Source organism: Argopecten irradians, chromosome 9, assembly GCF_041381155.1.
Source record: "Argopecten irradians isolate NY chromosome 9, Ai_NY, whole genome shotgun sequence".
Lineage (NCBI taxonomy): Eukaryota > Metazoa > Mollusca > Bivalvia > Pectinida > Pectinidae > Argopecten > Argopecten irradians.
In genome coordinates this window covers 37,352,498-37,370,016 of record NC_091142.1, presented here as the reverse complement: position 1 = coordinate 37,370,016, position 17,519 = coordinate 37,352,498, and the positions used below count along the sequence as shown (strand labels likewise).

The window sequence follows — 17,519 nt, the reverse complement described above, 5'->3', positions numbered from 1 at the left end:
CAATATAGATATACATATAATTTTCGATATAAGTTCGGTAACTGTTACTCCAATATCACATAACTGATAACCGACCACATTTTATTTTTACGAAAAACTGTGCCGTGTTTGCATCGTTATGGCAGATGTTTGAAATAAAAACACGGATTCTAGATATATTCATGCTAAATTTTGGGATTTTACTCGGAAAAGATAGTGTTACGTTATACTGTTTTTTTATTACACTGAAGTTCACATCATAGCTATCTAAGTCTCAGTCCAGACTGATCCAAACATCATTTTGATATCGCTATCAAATTGGACTGATTATTTAATCGTAAGTAAGATATATGCTTGTTTGAATTTTTGAAATGGTGTAAATGGAATGTTTTGAAACTGAAAATATCTACATCACACTAGCGCTATCGGTTGGTTTTGGTCGTGATTTACGGGTAGTGTCGACTAGGGTTCAGAGATAATGAGCTAGGCGGTCTCGTGGTCTTGTGATGTCAGAGTAGTCCGCGGCTACACAAGGTAAGCCTATAATACTATACATATACGAGTTTTTCGAGTAAATGGTTATTCTAGCTTTGTGATGTAGATATTTTCAGTTTCAAAACATTCCATTTACACCATTTCAAAAATTCAAACAAGCATATATCTAGTTTTTTATTTCATCCAAATGCATAACAATGCAAGCATATAGGGAACAGTACAATTATTGTCATTATAATATGACATACAATGTATACAAGTATAAGATGGCGAAGGACAATATTTCAGTATTTCAATATACTAATAAGCTACATATGTATAAAAGACGTGATCACAACAGAACCTACGTTGATGCTGACGGCAAATAAAAAGCAATTTTATCATTTAATTAATTGTGAGCAGAGTTTTTCTTTTCTCTGTTGCACGAAACAAAAAGTTACCCAACATATTCAAAATTTTAACATCTTTACTAGAGAATAATTCTATAAACTTATGCACGCTTGGTCTATGATATGGTCTTAGAAATTACGAAAGATTGCTATATGCGACGATTCCGTAATTACAGTACTAGACTGGAATAATTTTAGGTTAAACCTTTAGTTGAAATAGTTCTTAGAACCATTTTTGTTTCTGAATAAGTCACTTTCCATTTTTGTTTTACCTGTGTACGATATATATATATATATATGTGTGTGTATGTAATATATATTCCTAGGTATGATCAGGTATATTTTATTTCCATTAGCTTTTACATCTTCATTTTAAAAATGGAGGTGACAATAAAAATCCTAGAGCATAGATGTACAGGGTTTCCATAATTCAAATCACCATCCAATTAATGGATGTCCTAACCTGATTGACAGTTAGACAATAGCAAATACCCGAAATAGTCCACCGAATAGCAAATTGCCCGCGGCCAGGTAATTGCAGGTGAGTTCGATGAATGGCGGCGTGTACAGGTAAACAACATCCTGGTCAAGGTATTACATAACCATCAAACCAAAGGCATGGCTAATTATATATCTATAATATCGGTGTATCTACTCGTATATCGATTAAAAATTGAATGCGACCGCACGGTCTGAAAAAATAGTTTGTTTTGCTTAATATCTCAATTATATGATCTTTTATAATATCAAAAGTAAACTTTCTACCACATGTTGAAACGTTTTACGGTATTGCAATAAATGTATCTCGATTTATTCGGTTAGCAACACACAACACAATGTTTGTAATGATCAAACATCGGTGTGTACGTATGTCAAGCATCATATCCTTGATGCTCTAATCAAGGATTTCTTAAATTGTAGCGTAAAATTTCATTTTACACTCACAAACTTTGCAATTCACAATGTATCAAAGATACAGACTATAGGAAAATATTATCTAACTAAAGCTAATTCGTTGCTGAACTCCTCGACAAAAAACTCTGAAACTTTTATTTCTGTGTGGATTTTCTTTCATAATTACACGAAAATACCTGCTATTAGAGCATAAAATAGAGTATTTGAAACATCGAATTTCACTCTTTTAGTTATTTATATTAGAGACAACGTTATTGTACGATTAACTTCACTCAAAAGTAATCATAAAAAAAATCTTTGATCGGCTTTTCCTGTGACCGTCGATGTAAGTGATAGCACATCAGTTATAGTACAGCTATAAGCCACGGACTATTACGACGTCACACGGTTTAGAGCTAGAAAATATGCATGATCGGGTGGTCAGAAAATTTGACCTCGATATCGGCGGTTTACAGGTTATTCCGGTCGCGCGCGGCACGGAGAGGTTTCTACACGGTCTGATAAAGCCATTTCCAGCATAAACTGAAATTATTATTTTTGACTGCACAAATCCTTTAAGTCTCTGGTTTAAATATGGTTCAATATCTTTGTCTATAAAGAGTATACAATTATTGTCGGCCATTTTCTCGCTTCGTGCTCCTACTAGTGCCGCCTAAATACGATGAAATATAAGCGCCCCGTAAGTCGAGCCTCGTAAGTCAGGGCGCATCACGATTCCGTTAACCTTCTCCACCGTGTATAGGTCTAGTGTGAATTCCTGTCTAAACAGGATAATCACACTAGCAGACATGGCGAGAACCTGTAAGTGCTGTGACACTTGACCTGTCACTCAGAAAGGGAGGGAGAGAAAGAATGTAGAAAAATGTTAATCGCTAAGATGAATACAAGTATGTGTTACATTTTACTACAGTCTTTAGAAAGAATGCATAAATCATTGAAAAAAGTAAGAAATCTACACGAAAGTTTTACCCTCATTTAATATACATAATTATCCGCCAGCCTCCGCATCCAGGTGAAATTGTACAGGGTTACGTTGTTCATCGCGGTTCTCACAATTACGCTTTCGTCCCGCATTGCTTAACATTTTATAAGAAAACGAAAGTTCATGACAATGCTATTTAATAATTAAAAAAATCAGAGAAACGTAGCAACAATCCCCAATCGCTGAAAATACGTTTTTGAAAATCACAGGTAGGTGTGTCGAGCGCCGTATGCAAGCATTGATAGTGATGAGCTGCGCTGCCTCGCATAGGGTCGATTACGTCACGCACCAAATAAGTCTCGTTACCACAATACATGTCCTGACACCGAAATGCGGATATCTAGGTGTCCGGCAACTAATGACTCCGAGTGTCTTGAAAGGAGAACACACCTCATTTTATCGTGACACAAATTCTTTGATAGTAGAGTATAGTTTTCCTTTAGCTAGATGATTCTATGTCATGGTACCATTTTTCAATAATCTTTGTTGAAGTTAAAAGTTAATGGCTAAAGTTAACAAGCCGATTCCAAACAGTACATACAAATTAATGGTAACGGCCTTCTAGCGTAGATAATAATACTTGACGAAAATAAAAGATCCATGACTGCTTGACCCGCGGGCAATTTTCACGGGTCGCTGCGCATGTTACATGTCCCTGCGCGGTAGCAAGTCGGATACAATGGAGTTTGTTTTGACAGTGATTTTAGCATGAACTTGCATATATATTTCACTTTTCATAACGTAGACAAAACGTACAATACAGTGTATTTAATTAAATAAATGAATGTCAGTTTGCATCATGCATATTGTAACTGTATTCAAGGGACGCGCATTTGATATTTATTTGTGTCTTCCCTGTACGATACAACATATCATATAGAATTACCGTCGGTATAGTAGATTTTGTAATGTTCATTTTGAATATATAGCACTTGTTCCAAAATATGCCTCAAATAATGTTGTGATATATATAAATCAGCCATTCAAGAAATGTACACAATTTCGTTAATCAAAACAGATTCCACAATATGCATAACTTCGACAAATAATTTTGTTAATCAGCCATTCAAGAAATATACACAATTTCGTTAATCAAAACAGATTACGTACGTTATCAGAAACATATTTTTATATTATATTTATAACGTAATAATCAATAAACTTGAAATACACAATATGTTAAAAAACATCAAATCTTTGTACAGTGTAGTTAAACTATGACCGATTCCAAGGATTTAAACGTCCTTGCCGATTCCATCACAACCCTAATATGTAAGGAATTTTCAATAAAGTTATACAGTGAATGCAAACTTTGGAGAAAAAGAACTGTAAATATAGTAACTGAAAACTATATATATTCCATGCTCAGTTGCACAGCACATGCGATACGGTAGCGATACAGTGACAGCGCTACCGCTAGTCGACTATATCTTGGGAGCCGTGCTCTCGTTATGGGTGAGTGGTCAACACACTAGCGAAGCTCGCCCGCCGGCTCATCGCGCTGTCGCCGTAGGGGGTCAATGAGAACAATAGGCAGTGGTATTTCCACGACAAAAATAACGTTTTCAAAAAAAAATAACGTTTCCAACGATACTCGTAACGTGGTCACGTAAATAATCACATGTTCTGTTGATGCTAACAAAGTTTCACATAAAAATCACGTAACATTCTGGCAATAACATGGGAAACAAAATCATTAACAATCATTGCTGACACTAACACGTGAAATGAAATGAATAACAATGCAAAATAAATAATAACATCAGCCACTAAATCTAACATCATTTAAAAAAGACAAACGCATGCAAAGATAGAGATAACACAGCAGCAAAAGTATAACGTGTGCTAGAAAATAATAACATGCTTTTAGTTTAAGATAACTAAAATTTTGATAATAACAGTAAAACAGATATAACCAACATAAATAGTTAGAAAATCACGAATATGGTTAAAATAACAGTTTAAGAACGAAAATTAACAGAACAGGGCTACCAGTGATCATAGACATAAATTAGGAGGGGAATTAAAAAATGGATATCCGAAATCTAGCAACTATCAGAAATATCAAAATTCTGACATTGAGCATTATATTTTCATTTTTCTTTCTCGACATGCCATTTGTAAATAATTTTGTAGTTTTTGTTATAAAAATACATTTACGTGTAACCAGAACATATAAACAAGACAAATGTATAATGAGTCTTTCTGAAATATATACTGTACATCTAGTAATTGATACACTTGTTATATGTTATGTTAGAACGGTATATTTTACTGTAAACCAGGGATTTTTAAGTGTAAACAAATATTACATTATACAACAATTACATGATGGTCCATCGCTAACTTACCTGTGAACTTACTTTTGACAGCTGACGCGAGCTAATCAACAAAGCGTGACAGGTCACTAAACACCTTTCTTACGTAATCTGGGTAGCCCCCTCATTAGTCTCGGTTGACCACGCAGTTTAGTTACTGCAGTATACAGGTATAGAGATTAACGCAGCACGACATTGGCTATTCGGAATGACAGTTCTGTTTTTGTTCTGTACTTGATATCTGCTACTTGGATTAGACTTGTCACTTAGACATCTTCAGTCTCATTGTTTTCGTCTGACCCGTGCATGATTTATTTTTCAATTAAAGACACTAATGAATGAACTTGAGCGAAATATCAACAAGTCGCCGAGTGTACTGTATTATATGTAAGCTGAATATATTTCGTCAAAAAACAAATAGATCGATTTCAGATGTAGATGCATTTACATAGATGCAAAAAATTCTGTTTGGAATCATAACTTAATCGTATGGGCAGGTTTTATAAAAAAAAAAAGTCAGAAATCTGTTAAGCGGGTTTGACCAGTACACATTCAAAGACCCGAGTCGGGCTTTAGATAACATAATCAAGAATCCTTGATATAATATTCACATATATGTGGTTCCAACCACCGCAGATATACAAGGTACGCGGATTATTATGAACTTTTTATTGTGTAAAATTATGCAGTAATTGCGTAGAGATGTTCATTTATCTAAGACAGGTACATCAATATACATGTATGCATGGCATAAATCCCTGTTTTCAAGCGTTTTTCAAACTCATATCTGTGATTAAGGATAATATTAAATAGGTATCGGACATGAACACAGGTATTTGTGTCTTCAAAATCGATATTTACAAACAGATAGTTTATATTAGATGGCAGACACCAAAAATCGCCTCTCTATCTTATGTGAGTAGAATAGGTCCCGTTGTCCTCGTGACGTCACAGGTCAGGGGTCCCGAATCGAGGTCAATGGCTTGGGGCTTCAGGTGTGTTTTAGAGAAAAGTCGCATTATCTCTAATACCGTAATCGCTATGAAACTCGTACTTTCTCCATTCTAAATATTATCCAAAGACGCATTTATCAAGCCTTATATAATAAACCATTCCGTGTACACTTTAATACATACAGTTGCACATGTAATTCATTTTGTAAATGTACATTTTGTACCTATAAAGTGGAAACTTCGTATTGAGTATTGTTGTCTTTGACCTCATCGTGTCCATATAGTTTTCATAGGCAAATGTTTATATGGTATACAGAAATTTTAATCCTAAACATACTCCCGTTTTTCTTATACTTTCGTTTATATTTCAGAACGTCAAGACCCGTAATTTATTTATCGTCGAGCTGTTTCCATGATAATAACAATGGTATTTCCGGTTTATGCTAGCCGATCGTTTTGCGTTTAATCGTTAATCGTTAGCCGGTATTGCGTTCATCGTTGATCGTTAATCGTTAGTATTAGCAATTGTTAGCGTTGGCTAAAGGACGGGGTTTTTTTTGCGTTGCGTTTGCCTTAGGCTGGAAACGTTAACCGGTTCAGAAACTGTATAGACAGGTGTTAGTTATAGACAGGTGGTAGTTATAGACAGGTGGTAGTTATAGACAGGTGATAGTTATAAGATGGTAGTTATAGACAGGTGGTAATTATAGACAGGTAGTAGTTTTAGACAGGTGGTAGTTATAGACAGATGGTAGGCCTTGTTAAAGACAGATGGTAGTTTGAGACAGGTGGTAGGACCATTTTTAAGACAGTTGATAATGGTGGACAAGTAGTAGCTTTTAGGCAGGTGGTAGTTATAGCCAAGTGGTAGTTATAAATAGGTGGATGTCATAGACAGGTGGTATTTTTAGACAGGTGGTAGGTATAGACAGGTGGTAGTTATAGACAGGTGGTAGTTATAGACAGGTGGTAGTTATAGACAGATGGTAGTTATAGACAGGGTGATAGTTAGAGACAGGTGGTAGTTATAGACAGGTGGTAGTTATAGACAGATTGTAGTTATAGACAGGTTGAAGTTATAGACATATCGTAGTTATAGACAGTTGGTAGTTATACACAGGTGCCAATTATAGCCAGGAGGTAACTTTAGACAGGTGGTAGTTAGATACAGGTGATAGTTATAGACAGGGTGATAGTTATAGACAGATGGCAGTTATAGACAGATGGTAGTTATAGACAGGTGGTAATTAAAGACAGGTGATTGTTATAGACAGGTGGTAGTTGTAGACAGGTGGTAGTTGTGGACAGATGGTAGTTATGGACAGGTGGTAGTTATACCAGATGGTAGTTATAGACAGATGGTAGTTATAGACAGATGGTAGTTATAGACAGATGGTAGTTATAGACAGGTGGTAGTTATAGACAGGTGGTAGTTATAGACAGATGGTAGTTATAGACAGATGGTAGTTATAGACAGATGGTAGTTATAGACAGATGGTAGTTATAGACAGATGGTAGTAATAGACAGGTGGTAGTTATATACCAGATGGTAGTTATAGACAGATGGTAGTTATAGAAGATGGTAGTTATAGACAGATGGTAGTTATAGACAGATGGTAGTAATAGACAGGTGGTAGTTATACCAGATGGTAGTTATAGACAGATGGTAGTTATAGACAGATGGTAGTTATAGACAGATGGTAGTAATAGACAGGTGGTAGTTATACCAGATGGTAGTTATAGACAGATGGTAGTTATAGACAGATAGTAGTTATAGACAGATGGTAGTTATAGACAGGGGGTAGTTATAGACAGATAGTAGTTATAGACAGATGGTAATTATAGACAGGTGGTAATTAAAGACAGGTGATAGTTATAGACAGATGGTAGTTGTAGACAGGTGGTAGTTGTAGACAGGTGGTAGTAGTAGACAGGTGGTAGTTATAAAAAAGGTGGAAGTTTTAGACAGATGGTAGTTATAGACAGGTGGTAGTTATAGACAGGTAGTAGACCATGTAATAGACAGGTGGTAGTTATAGACAGGTGGTAGGACCATGTAATAGACAGGTGGTAGTTATAGACAGGTGGTAGACCATGTTGTAGACAGGTGGTAGTTGTAGACAGGTAGTAGTTATAGACAGGTGACAGTTATAAAAAGGTGGAAGTTATAGACAGATGGTAGTTATAGACAGGTGGTAGACCATGTAATAGACAGGTGGTAGTTATAGACAGGTGGTAGGACCATGTAATAGACAGGTGGTAGGATCATGTTATAGACAGGTGGTAGTTATAGACAGGTGGTAGTTATAGAAAGGTGGTAGGACCATGTAATAGACAGGCAGTAGTTATAGACAGATGGTTGTTATAGAGAGATGGTAGTTGTAGACAGGTGGTAGTTGTAGACAGGTGGTAGGACCATGTAATAAACAGGTGGTAGTTATGGACAGATGGTAGTTATAGACAGATTGTAGTTATTGACAGGTGGTAGTTATAGACATGTGATAGTAATAGACAGATGGCAGTTATAGACAGGTGGTAGTTATAGACAGATGGTAATTATAGACAGATGGTAATTATAGACAGATGGTAATTATAGACAGGTGGTAGTTATGGACAGATGGTAGTTATAGACAGGTGGTAGTTATAGACAGGTGGTAGGACCATGTAATAAACAGGTGGTAGTTATGGACAGATGGTAGGACCATGTAATAGACAGGTGGTAGGATCATGTTATAGACAGGTGGTAGTTATAGACAGGTGGTAGTTATAGAAAGGTGGTAGGACCATGTAATAGACAGGCAGTAGTTATAGACAGATGGTTGTTATAGAGAGATGGTAGTTGTAGACAGGTGGTAGTTGTAGACAGGTGGTAGGACCATGTAATAAACAGGTGGTAGTTATGGACAGATGGTAGTTATAGACAGATGGTAGTTATAGACAGATGGTAGTTATAGACAGGTGGTAGTTATAGACAGGTGGTAGGACCATGTAATAAACAGGTGGTAGTTATGGACAGATGGTAGTTATAGACAGATGGTAGTTATAGACAGATGGTAGTTATAGACAGATGGTAGTTATAGACAGGTGGTAGTTATAGACAGGTGGTAGTTATAGACAGGTGGTAGGACCATGTAATAAACAGGTGGTAGTTATGGACAGATGGTAGTTATAGACAGATGGTAGTTATAGACAGATGGTAGTTATAGACAGGTGGTAGTTATAGACAGGTGGTAGGACCATGTAATAAACAGGTGGTAGTTATGGACAGATGGTAGTTATAGACAGATGGTAGTTATAGACAGATGGTAGTTATAGACAGGCAGTAGTTATAGACAGGCAGTAGTTATAGACAGATGGTAGTTATAGACAGGTGGTAGTTATGGACAGCTGGTAGTTATAGACAGATGGTAGTTATAGACAGATGGTAGTTTAGATAGATGGTAGTTATAGACAGGTGGTAGTTATAGACAGATGGTAGTTATAGACAGGCAGTAGTTATAGACAGGCAGTAGTTATAGACAGGTGGTAGTTATAGAAAGGTGGTAGGACCATGTAATAGACAGGAGGTAGTTATAGACAGATGGTTGTTATAGACAGGTGGCAGTTATAGACAGGTGGTAGGTATAGACAGATGGTAGTTATAGACAGGTGGTAGTTATAGACAGGTGGTAGTTATAGACAGGTAGTAGGACCATGTTATAGACAGGTGGTAGTTATAGACAGGTGGTAGACCATGTTAAAGACAGGTGTTAGTTATAGACAGGTGGCAGTTTTAGACAGGTGGTAGACCATGTAATAGACAGTTGGCAGTTATAACCAGGTGGAAGACATACCCGATTTACCTGATCTTCGGTCTATTGATAGGCTTTTAGACCACCTTTACTTTTGACTTCTGTCATGCAGATTTCATCAAGTTGCGCATATTATAGACAGGTGGCAGTTATAGACAGTTGGTAGGACCATGTTATAGACAGGTGGCAGTTATAGACAGGTGGTAGGACCATGTTATAGACAGGTGGCAGTTATAGACAGGTGGTAGGACCATGTTATAGACAGGTGGCAGTTATAGACAGGTGGTAGGACCATGTTATAGACAGGTGGCAGTTATAGACAGATGGTAGGACCATGTTATAGACAGGTGGTAGGACCATGTTATAGACAGGTGGTAGTTATAGACAGGTTATAGACAGGTGGCAGTTACAGACAGGTGGTAGAACCATGTTATAGACAGGTGGTAGGACCATGTTATAGACAGGTGGTAGGACCATGTTATAGACAGGTGGTAGGACCATGTTATAGACAGGTGGTAGGACCATGTTATAGACAGGTGGTAGGACCATGTTATAGACAGGTGGTAGGACCATGTTATAGACAGGTGGCAGTTACAGACAGGTGGTAGAACCATGTTATAGACAGGTGGTAGGACCATGTTATAGACAGGTGGTAGGACCATGTTATAGACAGGTGGTAGGACCATGTTATAGACAGGTGGTAGGACCATGTTATAGACAGGTGGTAGGACCATGTTATAGACAGGTGGCAGTTACAGACAGGTGGTAGAACCATGTTATAGACAGGTGGCAGTTACAGACAGGTGGTAGAACCATGTTATAGACAGGTGGCAGTTACAGACAGGTGGTAGGACCATGTTATAGACAGGTGGTAGGACCATGTTATAGACAGGTGGTAGGACCATGTTATAGACAGGTGGCAGTTACAGACAGGTGGTAGGACCATGTTATAGACAGGTGGTAGGACCATGTTATAGACAGGTGGTAGGACCATGTTATAGACAGGTGGTAGTTAAAGACAGGTGGTAGGACCATGTTATAGACAGGTGGTAGGACCATGTTATAGACAGGTGGTAGGACCATGTTATAGACAAGTGACAGTTATAGACAGGTGGTAGGACCATGTTATAGACAGGTGGTAGGACCATGTTATAGACAGGTGGTAGTTAAAGACAGGTGGTAGAACCATGTAATAGACAGGTGGTAGAACCATGTTATAGACAGGTGGTAGGACCATGTTATAGACAGGTGGCAGTTACAGACAGGTGGTAGGACCATGTTATAGACAGGTGGTAGGACCATGTTATAGACAGGTGGTAGGACCATGTTATAGACAGGTGGCAGTTACAGACAGGTGGTAGAACCATGTTATAGACAGGTGGTAGGACCATGTTATAGACAGGTGGTAGGACCATGTTATAGACAGGTGGTAGGACCATGTTATAGACAGGTGGTAGTTAAAGACAGGTGGTAGAACCATGTAATAGACAGGTGGCAGTTATAGATAGGTGGTGGGACCATATTATAGACAGGTGGCAGTTAAAGACAGGTGTTAGGACCATGTTATAGACAGGTGGCAGTTTTGGACAGGTGGTAGAACCATGTTTTAGACAGGTGGCAGTTATAGACAGGTGGTAGGACCATGTTATAGACAGGTGGCAGTAACAGACAGGTGGTAGGAACATGTTATATACAGGTGGCAGTTACAGACAGGTGGTAGGAACATGTTATATACAGGTGGCAGTTATAGACAGGTGGTAGACATACCTGATTTACCCGATCTTGGGTCTATTGATAGGCCATTGGCTTCTAGACCACCTTTACTTTCGACTTCTGTTATGTAGATTTCATCAAGTTGGGCATGTTATAGACAGGTGGTAGACCATGTTATAGACAGGTGGCAGTTATAGACAGGTGGTAGTTATAGACAGGTGGTAGGACCATGGTTTAGACATTTGGTAATGGTGGACAAGTAGTAGCTTTTAAGCAGGTAATATGCATTATATCTAGTATTTGACTTACCCGTAATATTAGACAGGTGAGCAATCTAAATGAAGGCAGATATTGTTTGTTAAAGACAGGATGGAAATTATAGATATGTGATACAGGTATGTCATCAATTGACAGGTAAATGGGCCATTTATAGACTGGTAAACTGGAGATATAAGGCAGGTAAACATGAGAAACATTTTGTATAGACAGATATAGACATTATAGATGTTCATTGGATTTAATTGTCACGTAGCATGTGGTACTTATACAAGGAAGAGGTAGACACTCACGTGTAACAGATTTATGCATGCATACAAGACATGTGTAAATGTGTGATGTTTGTAGACACTGAGATTAAAGTCATTTTAGATACATGAATATGTGCACTTGATATGTGTGGATTTATGCACAGGTGTTCGGATAATTAAACATAGTTAAGGGTATAATATTTTTATCAGTATTTATAACACCAGAGCACCTGTGGTTTCGAGACACGCATGACGAATACAGCGTGTAGTTATACATGTATACACTTACGTGTGTATCGTTAACCCTTCCAGCTGTCCAGCATGGTGCTCAGATGACCATGACTGGCATTAAAAGTACAAGCAATAAATAAATAAATCTCTACAACACTTACACATTGATTAGGATGCTGATCTGACGCTTTAGTCCAGCAGTTCTTCCTCATCAACTGGCCGGTTACTTACACATGGTTTTTTATAATGTGGTTACAAAACGAAACTGCACCATACACCTAAATACACATGCGCAGCATCTCTAGATCTGGAGGCACCAAAGGGGCGGCGGTGGTGTACAATGTAATGAAAAGGTGGTGTTCAAGCTAATGTTAAAAATCCCATAGAAACTGCCCACAGCCCAATTTTCTAGAAACTTTGCATATTGAAAGTACTACTAGTTGTCCCTTTAAAATGACATTTCTTTATTCTTTCGTGATTTTAAAAAGGCCCAAAGGGCCTGAATTCTTTGTAGTCATTTTCATTAAAACTAGGCCTACCTGCACAAACATGCCAAAAAAGGTTAGCCTTTGTTAAATATTCTACATTTTTTATTCATTAATCATTTGAGTAGATCGTATACTTTATATTTAAGTCATTTCTTTTAGATTTTTAACGGAAAAATTGTTTGAAATAATATTTTTTACGAAAAAGTAACACTTTTTGCAAAAAACGAAACATTGCTCTTTGTCATCTCATTTCACCTTAATTGTTACTGGTTTTGTCCACAATTTTACCCCCATTTAAAAATACTCCCATGACATTTTCTGTTTATGTGTAAATTAGGTTCAAAATTAAAATCCGGGAAACTGTTTTTGAGTGACTTAAAAATAGAGAGTGCATGTAGCAACGGACCACTTCTTTGTTAGTATACCTAGTTATACATTTCTTGTTTATGATTCCAGAGTCCGATATACGTGAAAATCAGTGTACAGCTATAATATCGGTTGCCATGGTAACAAAACGGAGGCCTCTGATTGGCTGAAATTTAAATGATGTCAGAATTAAGTGAAAATTGGTATATAATAGAGGTTACGTGGTATGCTGAATAACATGGTAACACTTTCAAAAAGATAGGTTGCCATGGAAACAAAATGGAGGCATCTGATTGGTTGAAATTTAGATATTATTAGATATTACTGAAAATTGGTACAAATGGGTTATGGGGTATGCCGAATGAGATAGTAACAGTTTTAAATACATTGTTGCCATTGTTTCGAAATAAAAGCCGTCTGATTGCTCAAAATTAATATTGTAGTCTTTGTGGTGCTGGTATTATTTTTAAATAATACAGATTTTATTTGAAAATCAAATGTAACTCTGTTTCCCTCTTTAATCATTTTTAATTCAATTTAAGATAGTCTCTATCTACATAAGAGAGATGGATAATCTTAATTTGTATCTTTTGAGTTTAAGATGCTGACGAAAATACATTTCTTTCCAGTAATTATTTGATTTCTGATACGAAAAGAGAAACTAATTGTTTCACCCAAGAACATATCTAGTTGTTAGGCTTTTTTATACTGTTAGGGAAGATGCATGAATAGAAATGCAATAATTTTAAAGTTAATCAATTTTTTTATCTCTAACTTATGTTTTATTATGGTGTTTATGATCAATTTTAAATTAATGGTAAACTAGGGCAAATATTGATTTTTTTTAGAAAATTCCCCTCGCTACATTTCAGCCTATGAAATGCTATTTTCCCTGATTTCAATTTTTTTTAAAAGAATCTGTTATAAGATATATCCTCAATTTTTATCCTGACAAAAATTGGAGATTTTTTTGCTTCAAAATCAATTTGTCTTAAAAATAATTCGTAAATATCATTATAAATGGATATGAAATAAAGAATGACGTATCTTTTTATTAACACAAATAATTAAAAAATAAAATTATGTTCAAAATATGGACACAAGGGGTCCCCTTGCCACATACCCAAATTAATTTTAGAAAACATCATTTTAGACCCTTTATGCCGTTTTAAAACATACAAAATAAATAAAAAGCACTTAAAAAGTAGTTATGTACCTAGACCTTTAACACTGCAAAATTTGAAAAAAAAATCGGCGCGTGGGCGGATTTTGCAACCCTACCTTTGTCAAAATAAAGCTGATATCTTTGATATGTATATACACAACACAAACGGAAATGGAACAATATATGAATAAAATAAGATTAAAAACAGTCTGGATAATAGAAGAGACACAATTTCCAATTCAACAACATTTGAAACATTGTGTTTGATGTATGTAAAATAAACATTTTAAACATACATTCACAACATACAATAACATAATATATATAGTAACAAAATTATACACAAAAGAAAAGGACGAAACAAATTTTGAACCTGATGTTAAATAACTAGGCTAGGGATGTTTATATTGTAGGATAGTAAGAGTAATACATTTCATGAAATGTAAAATGTTATCATAACTGGCCATAGACAAATATACAAAAAAAGTAAAAAGAAATACATATATGTAGCTTCTCCTACCAATACGTATGTTGCAATGTAATATATACATGTAGTTGTAAAGTATTCTTTACTAAAATATTCATGAGCATATTGTGCAGGTCAACGACAGCATTGATACTCCTGCACTTATAACCGGCACACGCGTTTTCTTTGTCTATAAAATATGTAGTCTAGCTAGGCCTAATGATTTAGTCATAAACGTGCGGACGTTGATGATTTTCTGAATCGGCTGTAATACTCTGATCGATGGTAATTCCAGCCATGTATTGTTGATCCATTGGCCAATATTTCCATTGAAGTTACTCCATTTACACAATTAAATCAGTCGTTACAGACATGTGGTCGCTATACAGGGGTAATTCAATTTGATCAAAATCGTCTGCCAAATACACTTGGATATCGCGTAGAAATGCAAACATGCGGTCGTTATACAGAGGTAATTCAATTTGATCAAAATCACCTGCCCCTTACACTTGGATACCGGGTAGAAATGCAGACATACAAGTGGTCGCTATACAGAGGTAATAGATGCGTTAAAATCGTCTGTCCAAATTTAAGACACCGCTTTGAAATGCTGACAGGCCGTTGCTTTACACAGAGGACATTCAATTTGATAAAAATCGCCTGTAAAAGTATACAGACAGGCAGCCGTTCTATACAAGGGTTTCGACAGAAAGTGTAACCTGGACATATCGAAAGTTAAGCATTTGAATATTATCAGTATCACTTGACCAAAACTTAAAATGCGTAGTTGGTTCTAACGTACAGCGTCAATATAGAACGTAATTCGAACCTAAAACAACAGCTGTTTTTTTAACTGTCCAGAAATGGACATGGTAAACTCGAGCTCATTTATTCTATGTAATTAGAACAGTTTTGTTGGTCCAGATCAAACACCAAACGTATGTTTTGGTAAACATATAAAAATAAAAAAAATAGAATTATATATAAAACCAGGGGCGTAGCTTGCTATATAAACAAGAGGCCCATGGGCCTTAACGGTCATCTGACTATTAATACAATGTAACATAGTCGTTTAAAATTTTTAGCCAATTTGACCCTTGTGACCTTGAATGAAGATCAAGGTCATTCATTTGAACAAACTTGGTAGCCCTTCATGTCAGCATGCTGCAGGCTCAATATGAGTATCCTGGGCCTTCTGGTTCTTAGGAAGAAGTCGTTTTAAGATTTTAGCCTATTTGACCCCTGTGACTTTGAATGAAGGTCAAGGTCATTTATTTGAACAATTAGTAGCCCTTTATCACAGAATGTCTCAAGCCCAATATTAGGTCACTAGGCCTCCTAGTTATTCTCAAGAAGTCGTTTTAAGATTTAAGCCAATTTGACCCCTGTGACCTTGAATGAAGGTCAAGGTCATTCATTTGAACAAACCTGGTAGTCCTTCATCCCAGCATACTGCAGGCCCAATATGGGTATCCTGGGCCTTTCGGTTCTTAAGAAGTCGTTTAAAGATTTTGGCCTATTTGACCCCTGTGACCTTGAATGAAGGTCAAGGTCTTGCATTTGAACAAACTTATTAGTCCTTCATCCCAGCATGCTGCAGGCCCAATATGGGTATCCTGGGCCTTTCGGTTCTTCAGAAGTCGTTTAAAGATTTTGGCCTATTTGACCCCTGTGACCTTGAATGAAGGTCAAGGTCTTGCATTTGAACAAAATTGATAGCCCTTCATCCTATCATGTCATGGACCCAATTAGTCCAGTAAAAATACGAAAAATAGAGGCCTAACCTTCAAATAATTGCAACAGAATTTGTTTTCTGCTTTTTGGGATGGAGGATCTTAGTATTTTACCATGAAAAACATCGACAAAAATCATATGTTCTGAAAGTCGTTTTTTTCAACACCTGAAAAGTATGAAAATATAAAGAAATTACACTTTTGACCACTTTTAAAGTACAATATCTTCTATTTTTGTAATACTTGAAATATGAAATCGGGTAAATAGTAAGACAAACATTAGGTTAGTAAAAATAAGTTGAAATGATACAAAATTCCAGTCAATCCAAGGAAAAGATAATTATGAGAACGGCTCAAAACCTTTTGAAATTAGCCAGCTATACCGGTTTTGTTCTTTTTCGATGCATACATTTATAAAGTCTTACCCTGAACAATATCAGTTTATGTTTTATGTCTTAACATATTACCTTTTCTTTGATATTAATGCATGATCGATAATACATTAGCTAAAAAAACCTAAATATTAACCTGTCAAGTTGACTGATCGTGCCAATTTGAAGCGTTTTTATACTTAGATTTTTGGCAGAACATCCATTTTGGTAGTTAATATTTCGGAAAATAAAAAAGCAAATGCTTCCAAATATGTTATATCCTTTTTTGTATATGTTGTACTTGTTATTTTGATCCTATCACGTTAATATGGCTGGATACCAAAATGTCTAAGTCCATAAATCTGCAATACAAAAATCTTATTTTTTCGAATATGCTTTATTCGTTTGTCATAAAATTTTGCCAGTAAATAAATCAGAACTGTGATGATTTTCAGCTATAAAATTGAAATTAAACTTTTATTTCATTCCTTTATCCCATTGAAAATTATGTAACCCCCATCCGGTTCCATTGTGGAAAAATGAAAAACTGACCTGTTCAAATATTTGATCAAAAAGAAATTTCGATCACACTTTATAAAGAACGCTCCATTATGGTGGTAATATCTGCCAAAGGATT

The 17,519-nt window shown here is 36.2% G+C and overlaps 1 protein-coding gene across 1 annotated transcript in view; it reads right to left on the bottom strand.

Annotated features, from left to right (window-relative positions):
- The window catches only part of LOC138332246 (sodium- and chloride-dependent GABA transporter ine-like), a 143,223-nt gene extending 130,651 nt beyond the window's left edge, over positions 1–12,572 (bottom strand). Inside the window, exon 1 of the mRNA XM_069280258.1 lies at positions 12,455–12,572. The gene's annotated coding sequence lies outside the window, so the exon portion shown is untranslated. The remainder of the gene's footprint in view (positions 1–12,454) is intronic.
- Positions 12,573–17,519: the final 4,947 nt, after the last annotated feature.